Source organism: Trachypithecus francoisi, unplaced genomic scaffold, assembly GCF_009764315.1.
Source record: "Trachypithecus francoisi isolate TF-2019V2 unplaced genomic scaffold, Tfra_2.0 Lachesis_group13, whole genome shotgun sequence".
NCBI classification, from domain to species: Eukaryota; Metazoa; Chordata; class Mammalia; order Primates; family Cercopithecidae; genus Trachypithecus; species Trachypithecus francoisi.
Genome location: NW_022681458.1, coordinates 86665269 through 86687059, shown reverse-complemented (window position 1 = coordinate 86687059; position 21791 = coordinate 86665269).

Genomic DNA, 21791 nt, shown 5'->3' with positions numbered 1-21791 from the left:
GCAGGCACAAGCGACTTCACAGCAGCTTCCACGATTTCTCCCATGACTCAGCCCCTTTCATGATGAAGGTAACTGAATGCATTGGCAGTGGGTATCTGCAATTTTTGAAAATTTCTAATTTCCTGAAACCTAGACACAGCTTTCCATAACTTTTAACACACCTCCAGCTCTTCCAGCTGATTTTAAGCTTCTGAATTTAAACCCTTCTTGTTTGAAACACCTGAAGTACTTTCTGTTTTCCTGACCAAACCTTGACTAATAACATCCACAATCTAAAAAGTCAGTGGCTTAATTAGAATGAATATAAAATATTTCTATTGCAAAAGCTTTGTAAGTTTCTCATTTCTTTAATTAGGAGTCATGGAAGAGTTAAATATTTTCCAAAGCAATATAATTAAATGTGCATGAAGAGAAAAGTGTAACACTTAATATTTACTTATTCATTCAACAAATATTTATTGAGCACCAATTTTGTGTGAGTTGCAATACACAACATGAGTATTGTGTGAGTTGCAATACACAATTACCACAATAATGCAAAAGATAAATATGATTCCTACCAACACAGAGTGATAGTAAGAGGGAAAGAAAGGCAAATAGATAGACCATTAAATCCAGAGTATGACATTCTATGAAAGAGTAAGTAATAGGTGCTAAGGAAGTACACCAACATAGCAGGATCAGGGAATACTTCCAGAAGGAAGTTACATCTACACTAAATTCAAAAGTATAAGAGATTTTATGAAGAATAAAATATAGAGAGAAGAAGAAATTATCCTTTTCTCCCCAACTCACCACATCTGCCATTTGTCCATCCACCTATACCTGTGAATTCCCACATAACTCAAGTCATCTCCCTTTTTTTTTCTGACTGTACTTACACATAGTAAATTATGCAGCAAGCAAAAGAAAATATTATTGAAATGCAATGAGTATTTCCTCCAGTTATGAGTTCCTGATATAAAGATCTAGAAAGCAGGGACAGTGATTTAAAGGGATAATCAGGCATAAAGCAGGAGATGCCTAAAATGTGGAAAATAGTTCTTGCTGCTGCTGCAGCTATTACTGTTGTTGTTTAAAACGTCTTGTTGGTCAGCACAGGATGTTAAATATTTCTGAAACCAAATGTCTATTCAGAATTCTGCAATTTACCACAGTCTCTGACACTCCCTATTGTTTAGACTGAGTACTTTGCACATCTACAGTTATCAGACCTCTCAAAGAATTTCCTTATGAATCCTACCATTAAGGAAAGAGGACACAGACTAAAGTCATAATAACCTGGGTTTCTGTCTCAGTTCAACACTTACTGCATGTGTAATCTTGAATGAAATATTCAAATTACCTGGGTCTTTCTTTAACTGAACACTGAATTGATCTCTGCGTTGAATAGAAATAATGCCTGTGAAATGTCCAGCTAGATAGCTGGCCTGCCCTTTCTTTTCTTTTTTTACTTTATTTCTTTTTTCCTTCCTTTCACTTTTTTTAAAGATAATGCAATATGTAATTATTATTATCTAAGCATCTTAGATATAGATTAAAACATTTCTCAACTTGAATATGAACTTATAATTAGCACAGTGTCAAGAGGTTAGAGTTGAAATAATCTGTCAAAAGGATCAAATAAGTGGACACCATCAGGCCCCCACTTCCCCTTCTTCCACCACTATCCAAAAGTCTTCTTATGTAACATTTTCCTCTTTTTCAAATTTCCAGTGATGACGGGAAAAAATTCTTCCTGGTTAGAAGAATGTGCTATTGCCCCCTTCAAGTATTAAGTGAAGCTCCAAATAATGATAGCATTATATTAAAATAATAGACAAAATAGTCTATATCATACAAAACAAAAAAAAATTAATTTTCAAAGAAAAATACCTTGTGATATTAGTTCTTTTATTCTTATTGTCTACTGAGAATGAAAAGAACTGCTTTAAAATCATCGGACAGATTGGCCCCAGAGCAAGCAGTAAGAGCTAATTCAATAAAGCCTTGAAAAATTTCAAGGAACTGAGCAAACATGTCTAATAAAAGGAACATAGATCCATAAGGAAAGAGAAAGAGGAGGAGGAGTAATTGAAGGAGAAGGACACTGGATCACACACACCAAAAAAGATTATATGGTGTAGTGAATGAAACACTGCATTGAATACAGGAATCAGTGGGTTCATTTATTGTGTGACATTGAAGGAGCAATGTTCATGCAAATGTTCATGTTCCAAGGCCTAAAAAGTAGAGCTCAATATGGATGAGTCATCAAGAAATGTATGCAGTACTCTGTGATTTTATTGATACTATAAAAAAAGACACAATCTCCATTTTCATAGTCTTTCCTACTTCAGAAGCCCTTTTCTTTATCATCCTAGATTATGAGAATCCAGAGGGCAAGAATTACCCCTCTTAAAATTTTGTGCCCTGACAGATTTCCTAGATGAATACTTCAAACAAAACATGTGTATGTAAAATGGATTACAATCAAAACCCAGAGACAATTGAATGACTCCTAGCACACCATCATTGAGTGACATAAAGTTTTATCAATTGTCCATGTATTTAAAGATTAATTGTATAGTGAAAATAAATAATAAACATCATAGCTCTTCAGTATTATGGTACTTTTCCTATGAGAGGCTGGGGAAAATGGCGACTTGTTGAGTCCTTCAAAAGCAACAATTTCTACTAAGATAACATGAGACATTCACCTTCTGAAATAGCTAGAAAGCCTGAATGGACAACCAGCACCCTTTTCCCTACATTAGCATCATTAAATCTTTCAGATTCAGGAAATAAGGTATATGTGCCAGGTTTGCAGACTATTTTAAAATAGAAACTATTTTTAAAATGCATGTGTCTTTTAGGTCAGTAAAACTACTTTGTATGATACTGCAATCATGAATATGTCATTATAAATCTATCCAAACCCACAGAATGTACTACATCCACAGCGAACCCTAATGTAAACTGTGCATTCTGGATGATAATGATGTATCAACATAGGTTTATCAGGTGTAACAGATGTACCACTCTAGTGGGGGATATGATAATGGGAGATGCTATGCATGTATAGGAATAGTGAGGGTATGGGAAATCTCTATACCTTCGGCTACATTTTGCTATCTATCTAAAACTGCTCTAAAAAATAAAGTCTATTTTAAAAAATACACGGAAACATAGCTCTAGTCAAATTGTGTGGTTGGGTTTTTTGTTGTTTGTTGTTTTTATTAATGTGACTATTTCCTTCCCTATAGCAAGACGTTCTTGAGAGCAGAGACTTTGATATATTCATCTTTGTTTCTGCAACTCCTGTCATGATGCCTAGCATATAGAAGATATTCTATATACATTAGATGGATGGATGAGTAGGAAGATGAATGGATAAGTAGTTATTCATGGATGAGTTGTGGCAATGACAGGATATTTAGAAATACCTGTAATTAAGAGAAATTACTTATGTTATTAAGTTCCCCCAGCAAATTTTCTTGCTTGAAGCACAGGAATTCCTAAGGTATTTTCTTTATTGGAGGACAGAAGTTTTCTGATGTCCAGACTAACCCATGGAATGCCTTAGAGCCAGTGTATGAACTTAAACACTAGGACCTAAGGCACCAAGAAGAAAGACTAGAATGTAGTGAGAGTGTACAGTCTGTGCAGATGAACAGAAAAGTAGAAGAGCAATTTTATCAAGGTTAAGGGAAAAATAATACAAATTAAAAGTCCAAGGTATAAATAAAAACATTCGTACCCCTGATTTGGGCCCCCACTGCCACCCAAGGTGCCTTTATTAAAACTCTTCAAGACCATTGCATCACATGAAAAAAGCACTAGATTATTTAGGTTGAGTAATTATCCTTATGTTAGAGATACATGGTTTAGGTGTCATATGTTAAAAGAGGTAGTCTCATCACAGCTTGGAAAAATTCTTTCTAGAAAAACTAAGTTGGCCAGGCACGATAGCTTATGCCTATAATTCCAGCTACTCAGAAGGCTGAGGTGGAAGGAGTGCTTGAGCCCAGGAGTCTGAGGGTGTAGTAAGTTATGAACACACCACTGTGCTCCAGCCTGGGACAGAGTAAGCCTCCAACTCTTAATAAGTAAATACATAAGTTAGCAGAAAACTAAATGTTCAATATTTCATGTAAAAAGATAACATCTATAATTACGTTGGCCATTTAGAACTGATTTTTCGAAATGGAAACAACATCAAACTTTAGGCTTTTTAAGCATAAAATTAACGAATTTTATTAATACTGAAGGAGTGACTGGAGGTCTTCCCATAGGTATGTCTAAATATTTACTGTCACATGTTCAAAAGTATATGTGTCACTTAGATCCATCTTGCTTAATATTTCTAACTAATTATGGTTACATACCAGAGATGAAGGAAGAAAATTATTCTAAAGAGCTAATCGAAATATAAAAGCCATCATGTCATTAAAAATGCAAAATGAACACATAAATAGCTATTCTTAGAGTTGGAAAAAATTGTTCTAAAGGTAGTGATTTGCTTTACATTTCCAACAAATATTACCATGACCATAGGAAACTCAATAAAGAAATGTCTGTGACTCTTAACAGTAAAAGCAAAACCATGGTTTTTTTCCCCAGTTGTAATGAATTGCAGATTATTCTACAGTTATTGGAATGAATTGTTTTCTTACTAATGCAAAGTGGGGTTTCCTCTCTTGAGAATACTGCTATGCTATCCAGAAACTTTTTCACGAGCTCATCATTGTTTGTTTGCTTATTTGTTACCGAGACACATTTTTAAGAATTATTTTCTCTTAAAATTGAACATAATCACTTTTCCTTTTATTTCAATGGTTGAAATAATGTCTTTTTGTTGGTAAATGTGGCTCAGGAAAATGACTGACCTTTTCAAACAAAATTTATAATTTAAGAAATGTAAAACTTAACATTCTTTAGTAATCCAATATTAAAATACATTTAAGTTGATCTATAAAATGCTATGATTTCAACCATTCTTTTTTGAATGTGCAATAGAAAGACATTAACAATGCGTGTGTTTTAGAAAAATTCATTTATATAGCCGTTTGCCATGTCATGATGTATTTTAAACAAAAGAGGTACAGACAAAGGTATTGATTTTAGGGACTTAACTAAATAAACAGTATGTAAATTGTGTCTTTTTCTATAAAATTAGATCAGAACACACATATTACACTGCCTTTTTCTATAAGAATGACAGCTATTGAATTTGGCAGACATTGGAATTTGGTTAAAGAGTTACAGACCTTTGATCTTTGGTTTACAATTAAATGAAACCATTGTAAAAGGACAGTAGTGGGCCAGCCAATTTCTCAAGCACACTGCAGCAGCCAGGAGGCGTTATCGCTTAGTGCTGTCAGGAAATTCACTCTGCATTCGGTTTTGTTTCTAAGTCTCATGTCTTCTGGTAGATGATGAAGATGGTGATGATGCCCTCATTAAAATACACAGTAACACATCGAGAACACACTTTGCTGTTTTTCTCTGTTAGTTTTAACCATATATCATCGCTGATCTACTCTACTTCCAAGTAATGTTATCATACCATGGGAAGTACTTGGCTCTTTTATATACATTTTTCTCAAGACCCTATGTGGGAATATTTTTAGAGGGAGTGGAGAAAAAAACTAAATCTCAGCTTCACATTTGTTAGAGTTTTAAGAAAAATAAATTCACAGAAGCACAGGAGGAACTTACAATTAATATTGCTCTCATTACTTCCTAATTGTAGGAATTTTTGTTTCCGTTTTGGTTTTTCCTTTTTTTTTTTTTCTTTTTTTGGTAACACTTTCTTAATCAACCTGGTCACTAATAAATTGACCTTCACAGCCCTACCCAAGGGAACTATATACCCTTCAAGTCTTTGCTTTTTAAACTAAATTCTACAAGTTACAAATAATGCTATTATACCATAATGACAACACTTGACCACCATTTTTAAAAGAGATTTATTGATAACCTTTTGAATAAGAATGGTTGATCCCCAAGTTTCCTATTAATGCACATTCTTCTCATATAATTATTACTAATTCTAATGAGAAGTATACTAATAAACTTACAATAAACAGTGACTTAGCAAGTTTTCTTAATCTAAAATTATATATTCACAGCAACAAATAGGCAAGTTAGATCTTTCTTAGGGCTTTTTATCCAGCCCACTAGATCTGTGTTCTTTTTTTAAAAAAAAACCTTCTTTGTTATGTCATTCTGCAGACAGAGCTCAGGCTGTTTCCTGTCACCCACTGGAGCAAACTGCTCAACAGAAAGCACAGTTGGACAGCCCTTAATTAGTGCTACTTGGGATAGTCAGTGTGTGAGCCTGTGTCAGCATCTCACTTAAACAGGAATAGAGCAGTGAGGATCAGCTGACAGTTTGAAATGCAAGACACCAGGTCTTTCACTTCCACCTACAGTCATACAATGCATGCTGCATGCCCACAAATGTTATGAGAAATGTTGGAAATTATGTTCTTTATGTAAATTGGAGTCAAATTATTCCATCACGTTTTACAGGGTGTTTATTTCTTTAAGTTATCCAAGTACATGCTCTCCAATCAAAATCTAATGTGCAAAAATAAATAAAATGAATCTTCAAATTACTTATCTGACAATTAAGTTTTTTTTAATTCACTAGACCTGGCGTAATTTTTAACATTTTCAAAAGAACAGAGAATAGCACTTTAAAATTTGCTGAAAGGAGCAATAGAATGCATTTTACTTAAATTCAAATGAATTCGTATTTTGAATTACTAAAATGATCACTGATTATTATGATATTAAAACCACATATGTAACTTTAAAAATAGAAACAAAATTATATCTAATGGACTACATAACTAGCATACTTCTTAGCCAAAATCTGAGTTGGGGGAGATGACTTACACATGTAAACTTTTTATATCTCATGAACATAAACAAAGATTTACAACTTGATAAATCTCTTGTAAGGTGAAAACTTGAATGTAGAACTCTATCACCTACTTGCCCCCTAAAGTTAAAGCAACTAGCTATTTTGATATCATATTCTATCTTTGTGGCCAAAAATAAAATAAGATGCAGAGTTTGGTTCAGCTCTGAGAGGGTAGGATTTTCTTTGTTATACGGCAGACACTGTTTAGTCTGGGTGGAAAACGTGATCAATATATTCTAAACCTGTAACTTACTATAAACATAACCTCCCTCCAACATATTTTAATATTTTTCTAGTAGCTAATAGAGTCCCTTTGGGTTAAATGTGAAGGGAGCCTACAATGTGTATTTTCAGAGAGTAAACAGCCACCACTTTTTTTTTTTTCACTTATCTGGAAAGTAGCTATTGTACTTTATATGGTAGACATTTTTAGAAATAGTTTTTGCTTTTTTGTTGTTGCAGTTCAGAGGTAGGATGGCTTTCAGGGCTGGTGGCAGTACAGGCTTCTTTATAAGGATGAATGAAGATGAAAAGCAAGACAAATAGAAGCGAATGAGACACTGCTTTATATGATTCATGATAGCTTGCCGTAAGCCTGTTAGCCTCTGCCTGGCTCTTCTCTCTGAGAGAATAATGGATAGTTACAATGTGTATAGTGACATTGTCAAACCATCAGGAATTGCTGATTATAGTGCTAAATATTGATCTCTGCTTCACATGTGTCAAAATTCTTTCTTCCCTTAATTAGAACTTCCCTAAGCACCATACAAGAACAAACTGAATATATCAGATCTCTGTGAAAGGGAGTGTGATACTAGAATATAATTGTGACCTCTTGTCTTCTCCTTTTCTCTCGAGTTCTGAGATGACTTCGGCTGTCTCTCCTGCCCTTCCCAGTATATGTGATCATCATGCTCATTTTTCCCAATCTAACCATAGGAAGATTTCTCCAAGCTTCTGCTTTTCATCATTCTGAACCACAAGGGTAGTAGTCAGATGGCAGTGAGACTTAAAGTGCCAGAAGGTGCCTTTTTCTATTTGTTTGTTTCATGGTACACCGCACCAGGCAATGACCTGTGGCAACAATGTCATACAAAACGGAGACAGGTTCACCCAATCAAAGGGAGGTTTAAAATTAATACAGATCCCTTCATTGCTTCATGCGAGATCTGGGAAGGGCAATTTCAGGGTGCCATAGGCTTCTTGGTTATCAGTCACATTCACTTAAAAGATATTTTTAAGCAACTTTTGTTATGAAAATAATCCCTTTTTTGTTCCAAATTGCACCATCAACTGAAGCAGGGTAAAGCTCCCCACTAATTTGATATTACCATTCAATCAACTTCCATATTCTGTACTCTAGCAGTAATGTAATATAGTGAAAGGTTGTGATATATGGTTTCAATTTGCACCGCAAACTGAACACTTAACTCATTTATCTTAGTTTAACGTAATATATTGTTATTTTTTAATCATGACACCATGGTACATTTGCCTTTAGTTTGATGTGTTTGATAAAATCAATATTTCATTAAAAGGTTTTTAAAAACTGTTTGTTTCAAACATGGAACCAGACCAATTTGGTAGCCAGTTACTTAGCAGCAACCTCTTTCCTGACTCTTCACATAAATGTCTCCACGAGCCTCTGCCATTCCCACAAACACCTTGTGTGCGGGATCTTGGTCAGCAGTTACCTCCCTGGCAAATTCACAAGGTCCTTACTCACAATACATGGTTAAGGGGCTAAAAATAGCAAATTTCCATTTTGACCTTTTCATGATAAATCTGGAAGAGGATGATGAAGGCAGGGTTACTAAGCCTACCCACTTTTTCTTTAAACAATTCAGATAAGATTCTCTGTCCCCATATAGAGAAAGCACCAAGCAACCTGCATGAATGTAGGTTTCTTCCCATGCCTGCCCAAGTAACTGGGTTACATTGCACTATAGGCGATCTGTGTCAGTGATAATCATTAGGTTAGCAAAGTGCAGAGAACCAAACTTTAAATTGGGCTAAAAAGCCTCAGACTGCAATGGGGAGGAGCCAACGTTTTCAACATTCTGGTGCACAATCATGAATCTGAATGCTTGTTTTAATGTGGCATAGTTTGCAAGTGGAGTTACTTACAAGAGAAATGTTAACTAATGGCAACCATCCACTTTTTCTTCCCTAGCTTAGGGATGTAAGAAGAAAAATGATCACTGGGTTGCCTGGTTAAAGTACACATTACCCATTTTCTTGAAGCTGTTCAGCTCACAGATATAACACTCTTGCATGTTTTCTCCTCCATGTTACACATAAAATATATATTTATCACTATAAATCAATATCTAGCTATCTTCACAGGCTACATTATGCCCTGTGGAGATAAATGTAGAATATGATAACTGAAACCACTATAACATCTCTGAATAGATATTCAGCTATTATACAGATTCAAGGAATATGATGAAACAGAAATTTATGTTTGTAGATTTAAATAAGTTTGTTCTATAAGAATAAAAAGGAAAATGATCATTGATATCACTATAAATATTTAATTATGTTCATTCTACTTTAAGGTAACACAAATTTTATAAATATACAAGAATTGATGACTAAGATGAGTACATTGACAACTACGTATAGAGCTTTTCATCAAAAACAATTACAAGTTGAAATGATTAAATCGGTTTTTTTCCGGCCATAATTAGATGGAGCAGGATTTATAAGGGCAGGTATACATAACACTTTATTAGCCAATAGCATCTAAAGACTTCTAGCTTTTCTTTAATACCATCATATTGTGTATTACCTAAAATCTGGGATAAATTAGTCATTCTATGTACAAGAAATGTTCATGACAATTCACAGCTGAGGCAGATAGGATATGGTCAATAGAAAGTCTGCTAGTCTTTAGTACTTATGTCCTTCCCATGAATCTTAACCAAAAGAAGTAATAAATAAGTGGCACATACGAATAGTACCTTTAAATAAGCAAGTGAGCCTTCTTCAAGCAACAAGCAACATTTTCTGGGTATCAAAAATAATAACTGGTTTTGCAGCAATGCAGCATGGAAACACAAGGGTATAAGATATACTGTACTTTAAGCTCTGTTTGATGAATCTGAGCACAGTTCCTGGGGGATAGATTACTTTAAACCATGCTCTTTTACTTTCTAATCCTGACTTGATTTGATTTGTACTTTAATACAGCTGCCTGGCAATTCAACAGCAAATAGAGACTATTTATGTAATCAGATTGTAAGTAGTGGGACAAGAAGAAACTCTCTAGAACCTTTTTGGAAAATAGTTTGTTGTACTTTTTATTTATTGAACAGCAGGGCTCCGGGCTTTCCAGTGCTCATTATAATTGGTTTTCTGCTTGAACTTTCAAAAACTGTCATGTCAATACTCAAAGAGAATTTTTTTGCTTACTATATGGCTATGGGCTCTATTTTCTCATGTGCAACTTGACAAAGTTCTTGTAATACCTTAGAGGCAACGTTCTAGAGTTTCTTTTGCTATTTAAGAAAAATGGGAAGCAGAGGTCTTTAGTGTATTCCACACTTGTGTTCTCCTTTTGCAATTAAATGCCTTAAACTAAGATATTGTTTCCTTTTATGACTACCCCTGCTTGTTCATAAGCCTCTTATGAACTGTGGGAGGAGTTTGCTTCTGTTGTACCATCCAACAATATGCTCTTAATTCCACTTATAAGAAAGATGATTTTTCCACCAATATGTTTATAATCATAGTTTATATTCCAATTGCTATTTGACAAAGAATTTCCCCTTTCTCTAAAGGTTTATTTCCTATACCACTACCAAAAGTACACATGTGAATTTTATAGTCCTCAACCCTTTCCTCTCAGAACCCCCAAAAATCCAACCAACCACTTATGCACAATAAGAACCTCAAATGGATTTAAGACAAAGTAAAACATTTGTCCAAAATGGAAATGAATTATTAAACTCTAGCCCTGGAATAACCTGTTTTGAGTAATATTAATTTTTACATTTTCAAAGAAGTTAGCCCTATCACATTCTATTTTTTAACTAGATAGAGATCACTTTTGCATTGTATGATTATTCATAATAATTTTCTATGTGGCCAGGACAGAGATAGTTTTAAGGAAAAAGATCTGTGGTAGAAATTATGCTCTATATTTCATTTTATTTCCTATTTTTTATTTCTACCTGTTTAATCATCTCTTAGGAACTATACAAAGAGTGAATATTTTCTCTATATGTTAAAATCACACTACTTAGAATAAATTTTAAACGACCATTGAATAATTTCAAAATTTTAATAACAACTGTTAAGGTATAACAGCAGCCTTTCTTTCAACTGGACAATAGAGTATATAAATTCTTTGGAATTTAGATAAAAGTTGACCTATTTCAATTTTGTTATTGATTATTTGGTGGTTCTTCTTTAAAGATTATTAAAGGATGACATTGTTCTATTAAACTAAAACCTTGCATTTGATTTAGTTCCATTTGACTGCCATCCTGATTTTGTTGTGGTCGTGGTTAAAACTCTAATTATAAAGTTGAAACCATTTTCTCTCAAAACCAACCCAGGTGCTATATTTTCCAAATCCAAGTGTTCACTGACAAAGCTGCCATCCAGAAGCACAAACTTGACTTTAAATTCAATCAAAGGAATGCATCTGCAAAGAAAAATATGCATCATTGAAATGCTGTAGCTGCTGATCAAATTTACAATCATATTCTCAAGTACGATCCTTATGAAACTGGCTCGATGATACCAAGCTGCAAGGTACTTTAAGAACACATCTGTGCTCTTTTAACACTTGCATGGAAGAAAAAAGTGGGCACTTCCAGGGCTAGGTAGACCCTTATGCAATACGGAATACAGTATATAGGTTCTATCTATTACCGTGCATTTAGAACTTTTTATATTCAGCGTCCAGAAAATGATTTCCAAAACATTGGTGGGAATGAGGGTGTAACAAAAAATAAATAGATAGTGCAACATAATGAGAATGTGAATAGAAACGAAAAATATTTTAGATGTTCAAGAAAGAAAAGATATCTGACAATGCTGACTTGAAACAATAATATAAGTGGAGGCTCTTGCTGGACTCTACTATTTATATCAAATATTTAACTGGAGTGGATTTGTATATTTATACAATCATATCTGTGAAGACAGTCATGTTTAACCACAGTATGACTTACAGCTTGATCCTGGAAATATAAGTTTGCCATGCTATAGTACAGGTTTAAGGTGACTATCAGAATCAAATAAAAATATGAAATCCATTAAATTCTTAGAGTAAAACTCATTCTCTGGATCTCAAATAGCAAACTGCTTGTGTTTGGCAGCTTTTTGCTTTCATAATTTTATGTCTATGCTGTTCTTTGTGTGAGTAAATATATAATTTCTGTTACATGCAAACTAAAAAATCTATCTACATTTTCTAGAAAAAATACATTGAAAGATATATGTACATATGTATACATATATATGCATTTATACATATATCAACGAACAAATCTGTTTTGCTGATTAGAAGAAAAAATCATTTTACGTTTTTCTTACGGAATATGCTTGTCTATTTTAAGGAGCTGTATTATGGCATTATCTCTATTATCTATTGTGTTATCAGACTGAGGGTATAGACTGGTGTGTTTGTTTCATCACATAAAACAACTGGCTGAAATTTACTGACCCTGTACACTAAACTCAGAAGACAGATCTGATTCTGTGGCTTTAGCTCCCAAAACTACATCAAGGCTACTCTTTTAGTCAACTTGGAAATTTATATACTATACACTAACCCTCCTTTAATATCCTCACTCTCTTTCCTCTGGGCATTTATTGCTGTTCTTTCTAGTTCAGTAACCAGTGAGCAGAAGGTTCATTAAAACTAATTGAATTGGAAACTTGTCTGCCCTGGGAAATGTTAACTCTTTGTTGTTATCTGTAGGAAATTCCTTTTGTTATGTTCCTTTGAATTGAATTATTGGATCTTAATGTTACAAACACTGTGTTAAAAGTGATTTCCATCTTTCTTATGGTCTAGACAGCAAGTTTCAGAAAAATGTCCTTATATCGAATCAAATTTTACCAAAATAAAGCAGTATTTTATTCAGTGACGTAAACGACAATATCGCACACTGTTCAAAAACCGGAACGATGTTGCTCTGTTAACTCTTATAGTGCTTCTAGTCACTGCTACACAAACTGGAGATTTTAAAAAGAAGAGATTTCCATTATGGCTCATTTTCACTTGGTAAAACACATAACACAACTGCAGGTTAGCAAGTCAATGTTGGTGGAATATGGATTATCAAAGAACATTAACCCCACCATTGCAGCCTTTCTACCCATTTGAACAAATGTCAAAATGAAAAGATTATAATTATTCTTAATGATGTAGGGACCCTCACTTTAGCTTGTCATTTGTAATCATTTAGAAATTGTGCTGAAAAAATACATTTGAAATAAGGATTTAAGAGGCTGAATGTGAGTTTTGGAATTGTTTCGAGCAGGGAAATATTGACAACATTGGGAACATTTTATAATAGTCACAGTAGTAGTTTTTTGCCAGCTTTAAAAATCAATTGAAAATAACAGGCAACCCACTGTTGCTAATAAAAGTAAATATTTATGACTGATTTGACTGTGCTTCAATACCAGTCAATCACTTTCTAAAGGATCTTTGCAATTCATTAACCTCTTTTTACTGGTCTTGTCCCTGTTGGTATTAGCCATTAAAAAAGAGTAAGGGAGGGGGTTTTGATTTTTCTGTTCTCATCACTCACAGCTTATTTGTTCTTTCCCTTCATTCCCATACATCGCCACTAAATTGATTGTCTGTTTAGTCATATGAATGATAAAGTAGCAGTGCCAGCAAGATTGAAAGCCTCCATTAATTTCTGAGGAAGGTGAGTTCCTCTGCTTCAACCACAACCTACAACAAAGATACTTCTCATACTGTCTTCCATCACTAGTAATTCTTCTTGTGATAGAGTCCACATAACTGTGCGACTTCCCTTTTGAACTTCTCCCTGGATGAACTTTAAGAAAACAGATATTTATTAATATCATCTCAAAATTGTCTGTTTTTCCATGCTTTCAGACTGGTCACACCCTTCATGCACAAAAAAGAAAAAAAAACAGCCAAAAGTTTTTATTTAAATGACATTGAAAACAATGCTCAATATGTTTTTTTATAATATGTTACAAAATTTCACTCATTCAGTAATCAGCCCACTCAAAGGTAAACTTTTCATGCAGTGAGATACATCATCTTTTATTAAAAGAGCTTTGTAGAACCCTTCTATAACACAGTTTTAGATTTCTGAGACCCATGTTTAAAAATAAAAGCACTACACCTTACTGGTGTTTCTTTTTTACTTCTTAAAATATTCATAAAATCATAACCATCTAAAATTATCTATAGCAACTGTGTTTCCTTACAGAGGTAGTCTGTGATGTATTACAGTGGTACTTTAAGTTGCTTTAATTGCCGTTGTAAGTACATATTTTGTCACTGAATAACAGACTGAACAGACGTGTAAAACCTGCATAACTTACCAGTGTGTGTAAGTTAAAGCCACCTCTAGGCAGCCTTAAATTATAATCCTCTATGGAGATGGAATTTTTTTAACTCTTTCAATGATACATATGTTTTATTTCCCCCATATTCTCATGTTTATAATAAGAGGTAACATTTATTGAGCTATAATGGCTTGCTGTGTAGTAGGTACTGTGTTTTTAAAAGAAAGAAATTTTAACATAAATTATCTTGTTTAATCATCTCATTGGCTCTATGGGGGAAATCCTATTATAATTGCAGTCTCTCAAATGAGGAAACTGAGATTGCAAGAGGTTAAATAATTTTCCAAGCTCTCACTTACGTTAAGCAGTAAAAACTGAATTTGCACAACAGTCTGAAGTCAGAGTTCATGTTCTCAATGCATTACCTCACCTCTGTTGGCTCATCCAGCATAGTCTACCTTGTGAGAAATACTTGTAAATTGGCCTGTTCCTCACCCCAGATGATAACACCCCTCAAGGGCCAAGGCATCATATTCCCCTCCTTTGAACCCCAATTATGCCTTAGCTTGACACTTTGCACATAGTGGGTGTCTTTTAATTGCCAGAGCATACATACTACACAGGGACAAATTCTAACAATTTAGATTTCTTCAGTTTCTTCCTTTGTAATGGCTCCAGGCACTATCCAAAAAAAGAGCGGTACAGAGGCTAGTTTCAAACACAACCCCCCACATACACACACACAAACACAAAGACAGCACAGGAGGGAAGTGATGAGTGTAGCACAGACAACAATAAAGAAATACCAGCAATTTGAAACCCTGTCCCTGAATCCTACCACTATTGCCTTCATATTGAGAGTTGCAAGGGTGGCCTGCTGTATAAGTTCTGCGCTAAAGGTACCAATGTCTCTTCATAAAAAGTAAAAACTCTAAGATATTGTTTCATCTACACTGGTGTCTTGGCCTACCATTCAGACCCCGATTCTAAGAGCCTCATCATCAGCCTTTCTATGAAGGGTCAGCGTGTTGAAATGAGTTAGAAATGGGACCATGTCCGGTTTTTCTAATTGCAGGTGGTAGACTTCGGTTCTTGGGAGTCCCAGGCTAGGAAGTCTCTTTTCATGGATCGATATTAAAATTCCCCTTAGTAGAGAAGACTAATCTTCTGTTGTTCTCAACAATGGATGCACATAGGACCTTGTCTTTTTGCGCTTCCAGTAGAGTTGCAAGTTCTCACGTGCAGCAGCTTATCCACCGTTTTGGACCTAGCATAGGATCCATACACATTTATAAGATACTGGAGAAAAAGATGACCACAGGGAGAAAACATGAATATCAGTAACACAAGCATATCCCACTAATGGGAGCAATGAAAAGAGGGGAGATTCTTTCTTCACAGATAATTGATCTATACAGTTCATGGCTTTTGACAGGCTTTCTTTTTTTTCAAATATTATTTGTTCCATAACAAAGAAATATTACTTCCTTAGAGATAGATTTTGAAAATGGGTACTGAATTTCTCAAAGGATGAAAATGACGGAGGGAGGCACAGCAAGAAGAAAAAGGTTCTGCCCTTGAAGTTTCATCTTCTAAACCATGGTGCTTGGGAAAGAGAAGAGTGCACTAAGAGGAATACAACAAAGGCAAGAGATCTGAGAGTTCTGGTTCTGAATTAGGGACAATAATAATAACCAATTGCTTATATGCCATTTTCTTTTTTTAGAAAAAGAGTATCAAAAATGACTATAAAACAATCATTAAATTATAAAGAATCATATACACTGCTGATAAATTTAATATTTCCGATATAGTTAAATTATTTCTCATTAATAATGTGTTTTTAATTATTTATAGAAAATATTTTAATATTTATTTTAAGAAAATTAAGATTCGACACCTAAAGGAAGGTGTAACAAGCTTACAAAAGCTGTACCTACTAATATTTTATTGGGAAATATATTCATAGCTGCATCATTTATCTAAAAGAGTAACAATTTTTTCCAAACTAGAAATCTATCATAACTCTCTATTTGATAAAGTTCACAAAGTGAACTTGAGAAGAGTAATTCAGCAGGTAGCAACATCTTTGCATTAGGGACAAAGACAAAAAGGCCCAAAGCTGTGTGCAAATATACTGGTGATAAAATATTTCATTAAGGTTGCCTATTCATATGACTTCCTATGTTAATGGCTATACAGAAAAGCTGGAATTCCTTGGCAAGTTCAAACACTCTGAGAACAGTTTTGCATCACGTAGGATTACAAAAATTGTTGAGGTCATGGTAACAGCTGCCTTGAGCAAGATTTCTAACACTTCAGGGTTCCTAGGCCAGATGCCTCTGCCTTCTTGTCTATTCATCCTTGCATGCTGACCCCAAGAACACTGTCCATATGCTTCTCCCAAGAAGCAAATAACCTTGATTTTCACACGAGTCCACTTACACTTACCTTCATGCTCTACAGTATTTGAGTCACTAAAGTCTCATTAATGTTGGCTTGCAAACTGATTATGTACTTAGCCTTTCTTTTTGGATGCTTTTCCCTTTAAATGGATGTCAATTATTTTCATAGCTTAAAATTGTTTTCAAAATAGTAGCAAATTACTCTTATATTCCAAAAGCTTTTTGTTAAGAAGTTTAAACAATGAATGATAGGTGATAATTTATATATTCAGAGATATTTAAATTATTTTAAAACACACTTGCATTGACACTTGAATATGTGAAAATGATAGATGGTACCAAATTGCCATGTTCCTGACCTACATGGGAAACCAATTAATAATTATTCTTCCAACAACAGCAACTCTGAGGTCTTATATTGAAATCACCAAGAGGATTTAAAAGCACATCCTTACGGAAGTCATCTATCCTCTTTAGATCTTAGTATTCTGCTCTGGAAATGAAAAGGTTGAATGATTTGATCTCTAAATCTCTAACAATCTCAACCATTTTGACATAAGTTTCCAGGGAGAGGGAAGGAAGACGACTTGAGCTACCAAGTGGGCAGGTAAAAAGGGAAGATTGGAAAGGTCACGGATGACAAAATTCATATTTGGTGCTAAGACTTGGCCTGGTAAGCAGTGCTGAGAACTGGTAAATGTTCTGAGCTTATCTTTGAGATTAGGAGACAGAGTCAATCAAAAGGATTAATTTTTGTAAGTTTGAAGGCCCCTAAAGAGAGGCAGGAAATTCAAGCCACTGATCTTGAGACTCCCTGTTGCCCTGTGATGGTATCTGTCTCAGATGAGGGGCCAACTCCGACCTTTTGTGGGGGAATCTTCCCTGCATGCTTCTCTCCTATATCCAGACCTTTGAATTTCAGGAGAAAAGGGGCCTCTGGCCTTAAGTGGGCCACCTTGAGAGTCCAGTCACAAATTTCTGCAGCACACAGCAACTTCTCACACAAAGAGTAAGCCCCTCCATTATGCCTCTTTATACATGGCAAAGGCAAACTTGGTTTGAAATTTTTACAAAAAAGTAAATGGAATCTTACTTTTTCTTAATCCCTCTTATCCCTTTCAGCTCATAATACAGAAGTAAATAACCTGGAGTTTGTGAAATTCATTCAGGAAGTAATAGAAATACAATAACTCATCAATCCATTCATAGATACATTGGAGAAATATGTATGACCTTTGACCCCTGGGAAGATTTTTGTCAAAGGCAAGGTCACCTAGAATTTTTCTCTTAAATGTATTTCATAAAGGCAATCTTGTTCTCCCACCCCTCCCCTTAACCCACCAGAGACTTTGCTGTTTGGATCGTCTTTCTCAAGTGTTTATCTCTTCCTTTGAGTTCCTAGAGAGGAAAGTGTAGACACTGCGATAAAGATTCATGTTCAAGAGATTACTTCTTTAACAGACTTTGATGGGTTCTATATTAATTTCAAAGTTTTTTTTCATATTCTCTGTTACTGGGAATAATTATTGATATTATTTAAATGTTAAAGTTGGAAAAATTCTAAAGCATCATAAATTGTAACCCTCAATTTCGCATGAAGAGACTGAAACTCAGAGAAGTTAACTTCCAAACTCAGAGAAGTTAACTAACCAAGACATCCAAGGTTGTTAATCACAAATGACTTGATCTGTTGACTCCCAGTCTAGTGCTATTTCAATACAATAAAACGCCCACTTCGGATAAAATCATGGATTGCCAAAGCTAATTTTGCAGATGAACTATAACATGCTCCTCTCTCCAGTAAGGAAGCTGAGGATTCGCTAATGCCCACTTTCCTTAGGAGCCTTCATTCTCTTCCCCAGGCAAGACCCACCTAACTGAATGAGCAGATAAAGACCTTGAGTAGAAGAGGACATGTGAACTCAAGATGACCAAAGGAGATTTACCTCATAATCTATTTAGCCCTAACATTCCAGAAATGCATCTCCCTTCAGAGTACCTTCACTTTTAAAAGGGATTTTAATTGTTGGAATTCAAACACAATATGGACCAATGAGGTAAAGATTTTTGAGATAAGTGATGCCTTAAGGTCTTCAAACCAGTTTATGTAAACCAGAACTTGCTCCATCTCTGTGTAAGGCCTCCCTGTGCACAACCACAACCACTTTCCCAACCCTGAGGGATGACAAAAAAAAAAAAATTGTCAGTATTTTCAGTGCTAATACATGAATCATGACTGCCTGCAAGTAAATGGCTAAAGACAAAACAGGATTCTTATTAGGCCATAGTAAATGCTTCCAAAGTGGAAAAATGGTCTGTAGTATACAAGTGATTGCTATTCATACTATGAGTTCAGTTTTCTCAGTTTTGCTTTTGTGGCTAGTGTTACTTTCCTTCATTTGTTGAGGCAAGAAATATACATTTATTATCCATACTTCATTCAGTTCAGTGGTAGGTCCTGGAATGCAACTTTGAATGAGACAGACGTGATTCCTGACATATTTGTTATTATAGAAAGAGGTATTTCAGAGTGATGAGATAGCATATTACAGGAGGATACAACTACTAAAGATTCAAAGAAGACCTCTCTGAAGAAGTAAAATTTAAACTGAAACTTAGAAAGAATTCATCAGAGTTAGCAAGCTGCCAAGTCGGAGGAAAAGTGTCCTTAGGAAATGGAACAGCACATGCAAGAGACTAGAGGCAAAAGGAAACATGGCATGTTAAAGGAACAAAAAAAGATCAGTACGATTGAAATAGCTGGAGTGTTGGCTGCCTGCATGTCTTCTTTTGAAAAGTGTTCACGTCCTTTGCCCACTTTCAAATGGGATTGTTGTTTTTTTCTTGTACATTTATTCAAGTTCCTCGTAGATGTTGGATATTAGACCTTTGTTGGATGCACAGTTTGTAAAAATTTTTTCCCATTCTATAGGTTCTCTCTCTACTCTGTTGATAGTTTCTTTTGCTTACAGAAGCTCATTAGTTTAATTAGATCCCATTTGTCCATTTTTGCTTTTGTTGCAATTGCTTTTGGTGTTTTTGTCATGAAACCTTAGCCCATATCTGTGTCCTAAATGGTATTAACTACATTGTCTTCCAGGGTTTTTATGGTTTTGGGTTTTACATTTAATTCATCTTGAGTTAATTTTTGCATATGGTATAAGGAAGGCATCCAGTTTCAATCTTCTCATATGGCTAGCCAATTATCCCAGCACCATTTATTGAATACAAAATTGCCTGTTATTGTCAGATTTGTTGAAGATCAGATAGTTGTAGGTGTGTGATCTTATTTCTGGGTTCTCTATTCTGTTCCAGTGGTCTACGTGTCTGTTTTTGTACCAGTACAACGCAGCCAACAATCATATGAAAAAAAAAGCTCAACATCACTGATTAGAGAAATGCAAATCAAAACCACAATGCAATACCATCTAACACCAGTCAGAATGGCTATTACTAAAAAGTCAAAAGATAATAGATGGTGGCAAAGTTATGGAGGAAAAGGAATGCTTATACACTGTTAGTGGCAGTGTAAATTACTTCAGCCATTGTGGAAGGCAGCGTGGCAATTCCTCAAAGACCTAAAGACAGAAATACCATATGACCCAGCAATCCCATTACTGGTCATATATGCAAAGAAATATAAATTATTCTACCATAAGGACACATGCACGCATATGTTCATTACAGCACTATTCACAATAGCAAAGATGTGGAATCAACCTAAATGCCCATCAATGATAGGCTGGATAAAGAAAATGTGCTACAGATACACCATGGAATACTATGCAATCCTAAAATAAAATGAGATCATGTCCTTTGCAAGGACATGGATGGAGCTGGAGGCCGTTGTCCTTAGCAAACTAATGCAGGAACAGAAAACCAAATATTTCATGTCCTCTCTTATAAGTGAGAGCTAAAGGAGGAGAACACATGGACACATAGAGGGAAACAACACACACTGAGACCTCTTGGAGGGTGGGAGAAGGGAGAAGATCAGGAAAAATAACTCATGCATATTAGGTTCAATACCTGGATAATGAAATAATCTGTACAACAAACCCCCATGACACAAGTTTACCTATGTAACAATCCTGCACATGTACCCCTGAACTTAAAAGTTAAAAGAAGCAGTAAGAATGACAATGAAAATACCCATGAATTATAACTACCTAGGGGAAATATTTCTAAAAAAGAAAGGAATCCCATTGTACAATTGGAATCAGCTCTGTTGATTTTGCTTACATGAAGTTTCTAAAGGGCTTCATGGGCCAGTGTACAAATGCCGGTGCTCCCTGTGGGCATAGGTGAGTGCTTTGATGTAGCAGGGTGCAGCTCATCCCCACTTCAGCTGATACCTCCTACGGGGGAGCTTGCACTGGCTCAACATTTTCTAGCCAACTGGGCAAGCTTCCACCTCTCTTCTTGCAGTGGGGTCTGCTCCTCTGATCCTCTAAGGTAAATCTTCTGCTAATTGGACCAAATCTGGCCACTTTGCCCAGACTGCAAGTACCCAGAGGCACAAACCACATCTGTGCCACATGAAGCAGTCAGTTTGTGGGTGGTTCTACTTCTCTTCCTTCTGCCTGTCAGTTCTCTCCACCTCTCTTTTCCTCCTGCCCAAGAAGTCACAGAGACCAAATTAGTAGAACTCTAAATAAGGACCAGGTTGCCAATTTTTGTTTCTTGCGAGCACTCCAATTTCTACAATTAATTATATGGAAAGTCCCTTACTTAACTTGCATGAAGAATATTTCTCTTCCCTCTCCTATGGGGAAAGAGAAAAGAAAAAAATTCCCAAGTATCTCTCTTCCCCAGACGAGATGAATGTCCCCTCGTTCCTGTGTGCTCACTTCTTTATCTTCCTGCTTCCCTAGCCTTTTGCTTATAAAGTAGGAAAGCAGATGAGGAGTTATGCATACACAATCCACAGAAGAGAAAGAAAACTCATCGTAGAAATA